General features: G+C 45.2%; 1 long non-coding RNA gene across 1 annotated transcript; it reads right to left on the reverse strand.

The window, feature by feature from the left end:
* Positions 1–221: 221 nt before the first annotated feature.
* Positions 222–13,408, reverse strand: LOC138353283 (uncharacterized). The gene is made up of 2 exons (XR_011223101.1): positions 13,251–13,408; positions 222–824 (listed from the first exon to the last, which is right to left on the reverse strand). It is a non-coding gene; the product is annotated as an uncharacterized lncRNA (long non-coding RNA).
* Positions 13,409–14,274: the final 866 nt, after the last annotated feature.

Consider the following 14,274-nt stretch of genomic DNA (forward strand, 5'->3'; position numbering starts at 1 on the left):
CCCCACTCCGCCGTCCCCTCGTCCTCCCTACCATTCCTCACTCCTCCATCCCCTCTTCCTTCCGACCATACCCAACTCCTTGTTACAGCCATTATGGGTCTCAACCGGGTTCTTTGATGGTAGAACCAAAATGATCGTATTCGACCCCAAGCCGGTAGTACGTTTTCAAGAATGTGGCCATGTAGTGCATAAAATAATGGAGGGGATGAACAAAACACTGCTCCGTTCGTCAATATATTAAATATCTTTCCACCACTGTTAAGTATATATATGTACACCGCCACCATGAATAATATATAAAGAACAGATAGGCTATTTCTACACCTATGTACAATCCTTTCGCTCAGGATATAAAATGTGCATATGTGCAGAGTTCATCAATCCCCAGTATTTCTTCACTGTCCAGTAGCGCATCCAACCATACTGGGAAGAACACCAGCAAGTTCACCTATACGTGGGCCAGCCCACTGACAGAGTCATGAGGTGCCTGTACCCCAACAACTGTCCTCCAGCTATTCGCTGGCAGAGTACCTCAGCCACATGCTGAGCGGGGTCACAAACCTATACATGGGTATTGATCCCCTGGCAGCAGTCTCTAGCGACCAGCTAGCAGCACTACTCAACAGGCACCTCCCTGTCGTCAGTCTCTCCCCTAAGCCAGTCCCAAAGGTACACCGATCCTTTTCAACACTTAAGCACTTGCAGCTACCACACTGCTTCATCGGCGGCGGCTTACTTGGTCGTTTCCAGGACCCTGTAGGGAGGACTGTGGCTTGCCCAAGATGAACTGCCGTCTCCAGTATCGCTGCCCCCAGACGTCACCTCTGTGGACACAAAAACGTCATCAATGACCTAGCCGATACCTGGTGAACTAGGAAATACCACTAACCCACTGGGGAGTTGACATTGTGCTCACTAGCACACACTAGGTGGCGCTGGTTTTGATGCGTCACCTCACCAGAGGTCACTCACAACGACCCCTCTGGCTGACCAAGGCAGGAATCTTTAGCCATTTGATAACCACCACAAGATGGCATTGTCCACATTATGTACTATTCCGGGGAGTTCGGGTGCAGACTCTTAGATAGCGCTGGAACTGCCACTCTACCCCCTGACAAGGGCGACGAGTCTGTAACACCTCCCCACCAAAAGGTATTTGGTTTGGTCCTAAAAGGAAAAAAACAAATTTAGTTAGGCATTCAAATGTGTGACAACGCATCTGCTACTACGTTATCCACTCCTTTGATGTTCTCGATCTGGAGGGGATATTGTTGGAGATGAAGACTCCATCTGGTGAGTTGAAGATTCGTCTGTTCAGACTGGGCGAGGAACTTGAGAGGTTTATGGTCAGATCGTACGAGGAGGAGGATGGCTATTACTGGTCAGGTATACTTCAAAATGCAGGACGGAACTGATTAGGGCCAACATCTATTTTTCTATCACTGAATAGTTGAGCTGACTGGGGGTAAACTTTTTAGAATAGTAAGCTACAGGGTGTTCCACCTCTTTTTGATCGTTCTGAGATAATACGACCCCGAGGCCATAATCTGAAGCATCTATGGTAAGGATAAACCTATCCTCAATGCTCGTGGACACGAGGATGGGAGAAGAGATCAAAATCGCCTTGAGGTTCTCAAAAGTCTCCTGGTACTGTGTATCCCATAAAAGTTTCACATCCTTCTTTAAAGATTTGTCAGTGGGTAGGCGATAGATGAAAAATTAGGGACAAACTTATGGTAGAAACCGGTCATGCCTAGAAAACGCAGGATTTCCTTCCTTGTAGATGGTGTAAAGTACTGGGTGATCGTTTTCTACCTTGCTGGCTTTTGGTTCAATCCATCCTCCTCCCACCCTAGTGCCCTAAAAAGATAACGGAGATCTTAGCAAACTCTGATTTGTACAGGTTGACTACTAATCCTGACTGGAGCATAGCTCTTAAAGAAGTCCTCTATGTGACGTAGATGGTCTTCCCAACTTAGGTCATATATCAAAACGTCATCGATATATACCAGGTATTTTCTACGTTACGCAACACTATACCCATTAACCTCTGGAAGGTGGACGCTGCGTTCTTCATCCCAAACGGCATCACCTGGCATTCAAACAAGCCGTCGGGAGTCACGAACGCGGAGATGGGTTTGGCCCGCTCCATGAGGGGAAACCTGCCAATAGTCCTTATATAGGTCGAATTTAGTTAGGTAACGAGCTTTGCCTATGGCATCAAGACGTTCCTCTTTTCTGGGGAGAGGATAAGTATCAGCTACCGTGACCCTATTCACCTGGCGATAATCAATACATAATCGGTATTTCCTACCAGGTTTGGACACAAGTAGAATCGGGGGATGACCATGGGCTTGTGCTCGGGGTTATTAGACGGTGATGCAACATATATTCTACCTCGTTTTTTCACCACCTTTTTCTAAAGAGGGTTGAGACGGTAGGGGTGTTATTTTATAGGCCTGACTCCCTCGTCCAGAATAAACGTCGTGCTGTAAGACAGATGCTAGACCTGGAGCATCTTTGAAGATAGTTGTGTATCGCTAGATCAGTTTCAATAAGGATGGTCGATTTCCTCTGGTTACGTGCGTCACATGCGTAGCTTTCTTTTTTCAGAGCACAAAGTTCGCTAATTCTGTAAGTATCATATATCATGTAGTGGAAAAACCCTTGCTTCTGTCCTATAGAGACTCGGCAGGTATGCCTACATTCTTGGACTACCTTATTCACTTTTGGAACAATTAAATGTTTCATTTGTTTTAGAACTCAGTTTCATTTATTTAGTAGGATTTTCTTGCCCTTATTCTCTTACATTGAGTACCGGGTACAAGATTTCCTGCGCTTTTGATTGACTAATCATTTACCATTCTAAAATTAACATTAATTGTTAAATATTAAATTCCACAGGATAGTTACCAGTTGCCACGTTATCCTGTTACTGACACTTACCATATCACAAGTATTCGTTGTACATTTATTTGATATTTTTCACCATGTTTCGCCTCCCAGCTTTTCGTAACGATCCAACAGGTGAAATAGGAACCTTAAGTCGTGCCAAGAGGACCGAATTACAAACTCTTGCACACGAGTATCAACTAGATGTTCCCCATGGAGCCAACAAAAATGAATTGCATAATTTAATAATGGATCACCTCTTAGATGAAGGGACGATTGACTCTGAAACTCACGAACATTATTCTATTGCAGATAAACATGATCTGGCAACTATGAAACTCAAGCTTAAACTTGCAAAACTCTAGCGGGAGCAACAAAGAGAAGCCCTCCAACAACAAAAAGAAGCTCTACAAATGAGGAAAGAAGAACCTGCAATCAGGAAAGAAGAGCAAGAACGAGGATGCAATTAGGAAAGAAGAACAGGAACGTAAAGCCACCCTCAAGGAACGTGAGACTGCACTACTCCGTGAGCGTGAGCGAGTACAGCTTGAAGCAAAACAACGTCACCTGGAGATACAACGTGAGCATGACAAAAAGCAAGAGGAGATGGCTATAGCATGTCGTCAACGAGAACTCACGTTGGAAACTACACACCACACTCAGCGCCAATAAGCTACCGCTAGTCTTCCCGTAAGTTTCAATGTCTCCCATGCAAGTAAGTTAATGCCACCATTCGTTGAGACAGAGATTGATGTCTTTTTCACCACTTTTGAGACCCTAGCTAATAAACTTAGCTGCCTGCAGATCAATGGTCTACCCTTCTCAGAGTGCATTTAACAGGTAGAGCTGCAGTTTACTCTCAGTACCTTAGCGTCTGAGAATGTCTACCAGACCCTGAAGCAAGCAGTTTTGGACGCCTACCTTCTCTCCACCGAAAGCTACAGACGAAAATTCCATGATCATCTAAAGGCAAGTACCACCACCTTTCTAGAATTGCCAATACCAAGAAAAGATATTTCATGAAATGGCTGGAAGCAGCACATATCTCTACATTTACAGAGCTCGTCAACCTCATGCTAGTTGTGGAATTCTTGAGACGTGTTCCCCCTTCCGTTGGTTTATACTTAGCAGATAAAGAAGAAACCGACTACATCAAATGTGCGAAGTCAGCTGACACCTACAGCCTCATCCACCTGCTTACACCAGAAACCATCTTCCAGTAAGAAGTCTTGTATAGTTATGATAAAGTAGGTACAGATCAAGCAAGCTCTCAATTGTATTGTAAGTATTGCAAACTCTATGTACATACCATAGATAGATATGGGAAAGCTCAATAAAAAGGGCAATGCAACAACTAAACCCAAACCGACTCCTCCGAAGTCCGGTAAGCCTGTGATGAATGTTGGTGTTCCTGTTAATGATCTTTCTCTCTTCAGCAAACACCTGTATCCTGGAACTCTCTGTACCAATGGTACAGATTCGGAGGGACGATTCAAATTGAAGATCTTGAGGGACACAGTGGCTCTTCAGTCCATAATATTGAAATCAGCTGTGCCTAACATCACCTACACCGGGAAAACCGTCCTTATCACTGACCTCACTGCTACCACTCCGTATCCACTCGCCAGAGTCCACCTGGATTGTCCTTTCGTGACCGGAGAAGTCCAAGTCGCCATCAGGGAAAAGCATTTTCCCATGTCTGGAGTGCACTTCTCCTGGGCAACGACTTGGCAGAAGATCTGCAACCATCCAACCTGATCATCATGGACAAACCCCAGGCGTGTAACTCTGTAGTGAACAATCCATCTTTAAGTATGTTTTAGCAGAGGTCCAAGAAAGTGATGAAGTTTCTCCTCCGGTTTTGGTGACCCACCCGTGCACAAGCTGCACGACCGCAACCAGCTGACTCTACTGCTACCGCTGTCCCTCAAGACCCTCAGAATCTACCACCGAATCTTACCAGTTTGGACTTCCGTAAGTTACAGAGGGAGGATCCTTCATTAACACCATTATTCTTCCAGGCTGGGACTCAACCTGACAGTATCCCTGGGTTCTTCCTAGAGAATCAGTTGCTCTACCACAGGTACAGACCCAGTAAGCTGAAGGAGGATGACGATTGGGCAAATGTCGAACAACTAGTGATTCCCACAAGCCTACGGCCCGATATTCTACACCTGGCCCACGGAGCACTTTCTCACTATGGTTTTAACAAACCTACCACGGAATCAGACATGACTACTACTGGCCAGGTATGGTTAAAGACGTCAAAAGTTACGTGCAACAGTGTCATACATGTCAGATGGCAGATAAACCTAACATCTGTATTCCAAAGGCACCGTTGAATCCTATCCCAGTGCCTGCGGAACCTTTCCACAGACTCATCATAGACTGTGTTGGTCCTTTACCCCGGACCAGTTTGGCAACGCCTACATACTAACTATCCTGTGTCCTACCACCAGATTCCCAATAGCAGTTCCAGTAAAGAACATTACGGCTGCTACTGTGGTGAAACAACTATTGAAGATCTTCACCCAGTAAAGATTTCCAACCAGTGATCTCTTCAAGAAGACACTGGACGAGTTCAACATCACACAGGTATTGTCCAGCCCCTATCATCCTGCTTCACAGGGTTCTCTTGAACGTAGTTATCAGACTATTAAAGCACTCCTAAAGAAATTTTGCAATGACACCCTGAAGGACTGGGATAAACAACTTGATCTCATTATGTGCATTTTCAGAAGTCTTCCCAATGAGTCTCTAGGAGTATCTCCTTATGAGATGCTCTACGGACGTAAGTGCCGTACTCCTCTCAAAGCTTTTAAAGACTCTCTACGTAATGCCACCTTCAGTGACCCTCAGAATGTGCCCCAGTTTCTTCAAAACTTAAAACACATTCTAGAGAGAGTACGTAAATTTCTAATGACAATCTATTGAAAGCTCAGGAGAGGATGAAGACTCATTTTGACCAAAGCAGCAAAATAAGGAAATTTAAACCAGGAGACTTCGTGTTGGCATACTTTCCTATCCAGGTTCTCCATTGCAAAACAAGTTTTCAGGACCCTACCGCATCAAGGAGTGCAGAAACAACCACAACTACGTTCTTGAGACTCCAGATAGGCGGCGGAAGACCCAGTTGTGCCACGTCAACCTCCTGAAGCAGTATCAAGGTACTCTCTCCACTGTATTGGTATCATTATCCACATTTAAAGGTCCATACCTCCACAGTGAGACCTTCCCTGCTTCTCCTCCCGAAAGCACTAACACTGAGTCAGTGCCTTCCAACTTAGAAATCCTAACTGATCTTCATACCTATTTACAGGACAGTAATAGTGCTCCTCTCATCAGAATCTTCAAGGAACATCAGAAGTTGTTCAGCGATGATCCACGGGAGTGTAATGTGGTTCAGCACGACATCCAGCTACTCCTTGACACCAGCCGATTCGTCAACCTTTCTACAGAATCAGCCCGAGCAAAAAGGAAGTCATGCGTGCTGAGGTACAGTACCTCCTGGATCATGGGCTGGCCACCCCTTGTGAGTCCCCTTAAGCCTCACTCTGCATATTGGTGCCGAAACCGCAAGGTAAAGTGAGGTTGTGTACCGATTATCGGAAATTGAATCTTTTGACTGTCAAGGATGCGTACCCATTACCTAGAATAGATGACATCTTTGACACCATTGGTAATGCTCGGTATTTGTCCAAGCTAGACTTACTCAAAGGATACTACCAAGTATGTTTGACAGAGCGAGCTAAGGAAATATCTGCCTTCACCACTCCTTTCGGCCTTTACAGATATGAACGCCTTCCATTTACACTATGTAATGCCCCGGCCACCTTCCAGCGAGCTGTCAACCGCGTCATCCATGGCTTAGATAACACCTACGCCTACTTGGATGATATCGTTGTAGCAACTAACACCTGGGACGAACATCTGCTTCAGCTGCAACGATTGTTCGCCAAGCTCCTGACAGCCGGCCTCACCATCAACTTGGGCAAGTCCACCGTTGCTAAAGGTAAAGTGCGTTATCTTGGTCATGTGATAGGGATTGGCAGCCTAGCTCCGTTAACGTACACACTCAAGCCATCCAGCATTACCCACTGCCTACCACCAGGAAGCAGCTCCTGCGCTTCCTTGGTCTTGTCTCCTACTACCGTAAGTTTGTGAAGAATTTTAGTACGGTAGCGACACCATTGATCACCTTAACCAGCCCCAAGCACGGTATCATTGGACCATTCAGCAAACCATTGCTTTTGAACAACTTAAATCTCTGCTCTGTTCTAATCCCATTCTCGCCTCGCCAGATATCACGAAGCCTTTCATCCTCCATGTCGACGCCAGTGGTACCGGCATCGGGGGCATCCTGATGCAACAACGAGGCGAGGAGGTTCTACCTGTTAGCTACTACAGCTACAAGTTAAAACCACACCAGAAGAATTACAGCACTATCGAAAAGGAGCTACTGTCCTTCGTCCTGAATTTACAGCACTTTGCATCGTACTTACAAGGTGCTCGGTCTACCACCATCTACTCGGACCACAATCCCCTACACTTCTTGCAGCAAGCCCAATTCAACAATCAACGACTTCTACGATAGGCTTTATATCTGCAGAATTTCAACCTGGAGATTTTCTACATCAAGGGGTTCTGACAACATCATAGCAGACGCCCTCTCCAGAGTCTATGAGGTGGAGGCTGCTCCACTTACCACTCTACCACCTGAAGACGTAACTTCACCCATAAGCGCAGGCTTCGGGGGAGAGTTGTGACGATAATCTCTTTCAAGAGAGATTGAGCCTGCTCTTCCCTACATTAAGTTACTTACACATATACAAGAATAAGATGCTACCTTCAAGATACGTCTACCAGTAGCACAAAACATTTTGACCAGGAGGCAAAACTTACCCTAAACCCCCACTCCACACTTCCTCCATGCCAGCTCGCCATCGTCAACCAGCAAACTACCATTGCAGCCTGCCTGCTTCTGATTGGTGACCCGCCGTCTGCACACCTGCACCTCTGCACCTCAGCGCCCTCTACCTAAGTCGATATCTGGGCTTGAACCAGCCATTGAAGCCAGAATATCCTTGTGCTCTCAAGCTGTGAACAACCAACTGATACACATCCTGTTTATTGGTGGAGGTTCCCAGGTGACGCTATATTCTCAGCACCTTTTTATGTCATTTTATCTTTATATTATTCCTAGAGTAATTTATTCCTGTTCTTAATTTTTATGACTTGTTTGTTAGCACTGTACATAGCCGAGGGATTGTCTTGTTTTTAAATTTGCTTTCCAGTTAATTAAAGTTTCGTTAATCATACTATGTGTTTTGCGTGTCTTCCCTTACTCTACCACAGACAACAGCCAAGCAATCTATTTTTTTTGTAAATGTGACAGGCATTGACACCAGCCATTAGGAGGACTGCCGAACATCTACACTCCTACACTTTCCCGTCACAATATATATATATATATATATATATATATATATATATATATTATATATATATATATATATATATATATATATATATATATATATATATATATATATATATATATATATATATATATATATATATATATATGTCGTACCTAGTAGCCAGAACGCACTTCTCAGCCTACTATGCAAGGCCCGATTTGCCTAATAAGCCAAGTTTCATGAATTAATTGGTTTTCGACTACCTAACCTACCTAACCTAACCTAAGCTAACTTTTTAGGTTAGGTTAGGTTACCTTACCTAACCTAACCTAACTTTTTAGGAAGAGGGCAACACAGTAGGGGCGAATAGGTTACTTACCAGTGAAGAAACAATCGCCACTAGAAATACAGCAACTGCCGACTCACTGAGAGAGAAGCACCCTCCCAGAGTACCATGGGAACCCACTGCTCGGGACACAAGTGTCCCAGACATGGGACCTCTATTCCTCCAAGCGTCAGAGGTATACAAAGCCGTCATGTCATTTCCACCAGGCTCAGCAAGGGGATACACTGGAGTAAGACCTCAGCACCTCAAGGAGATGACAAACCCAGTTCTCGGCAAAGTTGCCGAGACACTACTGTCAGAGATTAAGAAGTTTGTCAACGACTGTCTCTCCGGGTTGTTCCCAGATACAATTAAACCCTTCTTCTTCGGATCATCCCTTTGTGCCCTCAAGAATAAAGATGGTGGAGTCAGACCCATTGCCGTGGGTAACACACTTCGGCGCCTTGTTGCTAGGGCAGCTGTCAGAAAAATCAGCATAGACGCTGCAACGATGCTTCGACCCCCATCAACTAGGTTTTGGTGTCCCCCATGGCTGTGAAGCAGCAGCTCATGCAGCACGAGCCTATATCAAGGACCTCCCAGAAAATAAGGCATTAATTAAATTAGACTTTAAAAATGCCTTCAACCAGGTAAAAAGGGATGTAGTACTGGAAGCAGTTCGAACCAGCTTTCCTTCTCTACTCCCCTTCGTCTCAGCAGGGTACAGTAGGGAATCGACGCAGCTGTTTGGGGAACATGAAGTTGTTTCCACAGAAGGTGTCCAGCAGGGAGACCCACTTGCCCCTTTTCTTTTCTACATGGCAGCTAAGGAGGTCACAAGCAGGTTGTCCAGCGAATTCAACATCTGATTCCTGGACAATGGCACCCTGGCAGGGACACAGGAATCCCTGCTAGGAGATCTTCAGCTAGTGAAATCTAGGGGAGAGAAGTTAGGCCTTACACTAAATCCATCAAAGTGTGAAATCATCTCATCCAGCCAACCAATCATAGATGCAGTACGAATCTTATTGCCAGGAGTCCAAGTGATCGCTCCCACCGACAGTGTGCTGCTAGGGGGGCACCTCTGCGCTCGAACGCCATTGAGGTAGTCCTCGAAGAAAAGCTTAAAGACCCGAGGAGGATGGAGGCGCGAATAGGGGCTTTGGATGCTCACAATGCTTTGTACCTTCTTAACGGGTGCCTGGCCTTGCCCAGACTTACCTATTTCCTCAGGTGTGCTCCTTCCTTTGACAACCCAAAATTAACGGAATACGATGCACTCCTAAAGACAATAACTATGAAAGCGTTAAACCTCTCCCTGCAAGATGACCAGTAGGACCAAGCAACGCTCCCAATTAGACTCGGGTGAATAGGTATTCGCAAGGCGACACAGTTAGCTTTGCCGGCATTCTTATCCTCGACCAGTGCTACAAGTGAATTAGTGAATGAAATACTACCAGAATACCTAAGGAACTCCACTGGGATTCGTGATCCCAAAATTGTGGAAGGAGATGGTCAGTGGGACACTCTTGCCAATTCACACAACCGACCAACTTTTCCAAACGACGGTAAACAGGCCAAATGGGATAGCCCCATAGTGGAGAACATCGCCAAAGCATTGCTGGACGCAGCTTCTCAGAAGGACAGAGCACGTCTCCTAGATGTGCAAGCGCCCCATGCCGGGGACTTCCTCTTGGCAGTCCCTAATTCCGCCTTGGGCACCCACCTGGACCATCGGGCCCTAAGTATTGGTGTTGCTCTGCGCCTTGCCGCCCCTATCTCCACCGAACACCGGTGTGTTTGCGGCCATGCACAGGCAGACCAATACGGCAACCATGGTCTCATCTGTCGTAAGACACAGGGAAAGATTGCCAGACACGAAGCAGTCAATGACATCATGAAGAGAAGTTTGGCTACAGCAGGGTGTCCAGCACAAAGAGAACCCCAGTTGCGCAGACCTGCCAACAGCCACAAATGCCCAGATGGATTCACCCTGCAGCCATGGAGGGAAGGTAAACAGGTCGTATGGGATTACACCTATGCATCTGTATTGGCTGATACCTATTTACGTTACAGCTCAGCAGAGGGAGGTGGGGCAGCCACCTTCAGGGAGACCTAGAAAATCAACAAGTACAGAGACCTAGAACGTTGTTACAGGTTCGTGCCGATAGGCTCTGAGACTCTGGGCGCCTGGGTAAATGTGAACTCAAGTTTTTAAAGGAGGTTGGTGAGGAACTCATTGGGAAAACTAGAGACCCACGAGCAGCCAGTTTCCTGTTCCAGCGCCTCAGTGTCGCAGTTCAGCGGGGAAATGCGTGCTGTATCCTTGGTACGCACCCAACCTCCGAGGAGCTGGACGAGGTCTTCGAACGCTTATTGTTTAATTGTTATATATTTGTGTGTGTGTTCTCTGTAAACTGTAGTGTGTATATATATATATATATATATATATATATATATATATATATATATATATATATATATATATATATTTGTATAATGACATTTTCAAATAAAGTTAGATAAATATACACACATACCAAAAGAATAGGGATGGTAGGAGAAGAAAATATCAAAGTGTTCAGTGAAGATCCACAAGGTCTTCTCTGAGTACTCTTTATTTTCTTCTCCGAGACTATGGGTCCCTACACTTGCACCAGAGGTGGTACCCCTTATATATATATATATATATATATATATATATATATATATATATATATATATATATATATATATATATATATATATATATATATATATATATATATATATATTTATAACTGAAAACTCCACACCACTGAAGTAACTCGAACCTAGAGTCACTTCAGCCACTGAAGTGACCAAAAGACATTGGTAGCCCAAGCTATATACCCAACAACCCGACAGCACTTTGTGGTAAGTTTGGGCATAGATATTTCATCAAATCACCTCACTTTGTGTGGCCATGTGAGCAACACAAGTGTGAACAAGCTTGAATGGTCCCCAAGCATATATGCTACTGACAACTCCACCTTCCCCTGTTCCCCAGTCCTCCCCACCATTCCCCCCCTCTCACATCCCCTTGTCGTCTCCATCATTCCCCACTCCACCATCCCCTCTTCCTCCCCACCATTCCCCACTCCACTGTCCGTTTCTCCTTCCCACCATCTTCCATTCCCCCATCCCCTCGTCCTTCACACCATCCGCCAGTCCCGTCCCCTCTTTTCTCCCAACCATTCTCCACTCCCTTGTCCGATGCATTCCTAAATAATGTGCTGTTCGCATCACTGAAAAATAATAACAGTTTAAAAAACAAAATGAAAAACAATTAAAAAAAATAAACTATTCTCATAAAATAAACGGTATGGTAAACAACACAGTTGAATTCCAACGTAATGTCACAGAAAATAATTAAATCAAAATGAAAAAATCGATATCTATAAAAATTCAATTTATCAATGCAATTGGAGACATTGAAATGGAATCGTTACATATTTAGTATAACGTGTGTTACTCTTATGTGCACCAGATAGCCCCTGTTTAAAAAAAAGCATGTTTTTACCTGTCACAGGTGTGGCATCTATATAGTATGTATATAAAAAGACACGCGATTTCAAATGGAATATTGTGTCAAATTTTAAAAGCAATCGCTGAATATTTTTTCAGAGATTACATCGTGCGTTGCTCTTAAGTGCAACAGATGGCGCTGTTTTTTCAAAACAAATTTTTTTTTCATGTTACAGGTGAGGCATGTAATTAGTAGGTATATTAAAACATGCGGCTATTCGAATGACACGTTGTGTCAAAATTTCATTGCAATCGGTAAAGAGGTTTTGAAGATTTCCCTCACAAGAAAAACTCGCGAAACACAGTTTTCCCCAAAAAAAGCATGATTTCCCATAACTGACGTGACATCTATATAGTATGTATATTAAAACCCGTTCGGATGCGAATGGAACGCCGTTTCAAAATTTCAAACAATCAGTGAAGAACTTTCGGAAATTAGCGATTTTGAACAAACGAACATTTACATTATTATTTATATAGATATAAATTTTGAGGCAATGAAGTGACTTGAACTAGCGACCTGGTGATTCCCATATACCTTCTTTAACTGACTCGGCCACGGTGGTACAAATGTTGACCAACCCAGAACTCCACCGAGCTCTCAGGGAGCTTCTGGAGGCCACAAACCTAGGCCCAACAAGGATTTTACATCAACCTGACCACACTCGGGCTTTCAGTAATGTCGTTCACACTCCTATGCCCCTCTCAGATCACAATGGCGTGATAATTCAATGCAAATAACTTTGAGGCAATTTATTGACCTTGTGATTCCTAGACTCGTGACCTTGTGATTCCAAGACGCCTGCCTTAACTGTACCACCATGGCTATTACTTACCCAATGACTTGGGTAAACATTGTCTTGGGAATAGGATTGCTGATTTGTGGAACACTTCAAGTACAAAAATATACGAGGGGTTTCCTGGATTATTGCACCTGTAGGCTGGACATGTGCGCGAGTGACAGTATTACAAATGGATTGGGACTGCCAAGTATTGACCAAAAGGTCTTCAACTTTTCATCAGTTATTATATTTTTAAATATGCAACGAGAGTGTAAGGCTACTTACGGTTCATGCAAGAATTTGGATTCAACGAAGGTGAGGTTGTTGCAGCCGTCTATACTGGTGGGCATAGACTCCAGCTTGATCTGGCCCGAGTACCTGGCCATATGATGACCAACTCCGATCCAGAACATAAAGATCAAGCTGACGATTTCACCAACGAAGGCTCCCTGTGGGTTTCGTGCCATTACATTAATAAAATAAAATATTGTGAATGACTAGATGCAAACAAAACTATTCACACGTACTGTTGCAGAAGTCATTATGGGTTTACTGCTGAGGTAAATGGAATTCTTTAATCTGTGCTCGAAAATGGTCGCTGGTCAGTGTGATCTATTTGTTTACATCCTCACCAGCAAACGGTCTGGGGCTCAGGTTCAAGGGTCGTCAGCAAGAGGTCTGGGGCTCAGGTTCAAGGGTCGTCAGCAAGAGGTCTGGGGCTCAGGTTCAAGGGTCGCCAGCAAGAGGTCTGGGGCTCAGGTTCAAGGGTCGTCAGCAAGAGGTCTGGGGCTCAGGTTCAAGGGTCGCCAGGAAGATGTCTGGGGCTCAGGTTCAAGGGTCGCCAGGAAGAGGTCTGGGGCTCAGGTTCAAGGGTCGCCAGGAAGAGGTCTGGGGCTCAGGTTCAAGGGTCGCCAGGAAGAGGTCTGGGGCTCAGGTTCAAGGGTCGCCAGGAAGAGGTCTGGGGCTCAGGTTCAAGGGTCGCCAGGAAGAGGTCTGGGGCTCAGGTTCAAGGGTCGTCAGCAAGAGGTCTGGGGCTTAGGGTTCAAGGGTCGCCAGCAAGAGGTCTGGGGCTCAGGTTCAAGGGTCGCCAGCAAGAGGTCTGGGGCTCAGGTTCAAGGGTCGCCAGCAAGAGGTCTGGGGCTCAGGTTCAAGGGTCGCCAGCAAGAGGTCTGGGGCTCAGGTTCAAGGGTCGCCAGCAAGAGGTCTGGGGCTCAGGTTCAAGGGTCGCCAGCAAGAGGTCTAGGCCTCAGGTTCAAGGGTCGCCAGCAAGAGGTCTGGGGCTCATTTTCAAGGGTCGCCAGCAAGAGGT

The sequence above is a fragment of the Procambarus clarkii genome, chromosome 57, assembly GCF_040958095.1.
Source record: "Procambarus clarkii isolate CNS0578487 chromosome 57, FALCON_Pclarkii_2.0, whole genome shotgun sequence".
Lineage (NCBI taxonomy): Eukaryota > Metazoa > Arthropoda > Malacostraca > Decapoda > Cambaridae > Procambarus > Procambarus clarkii.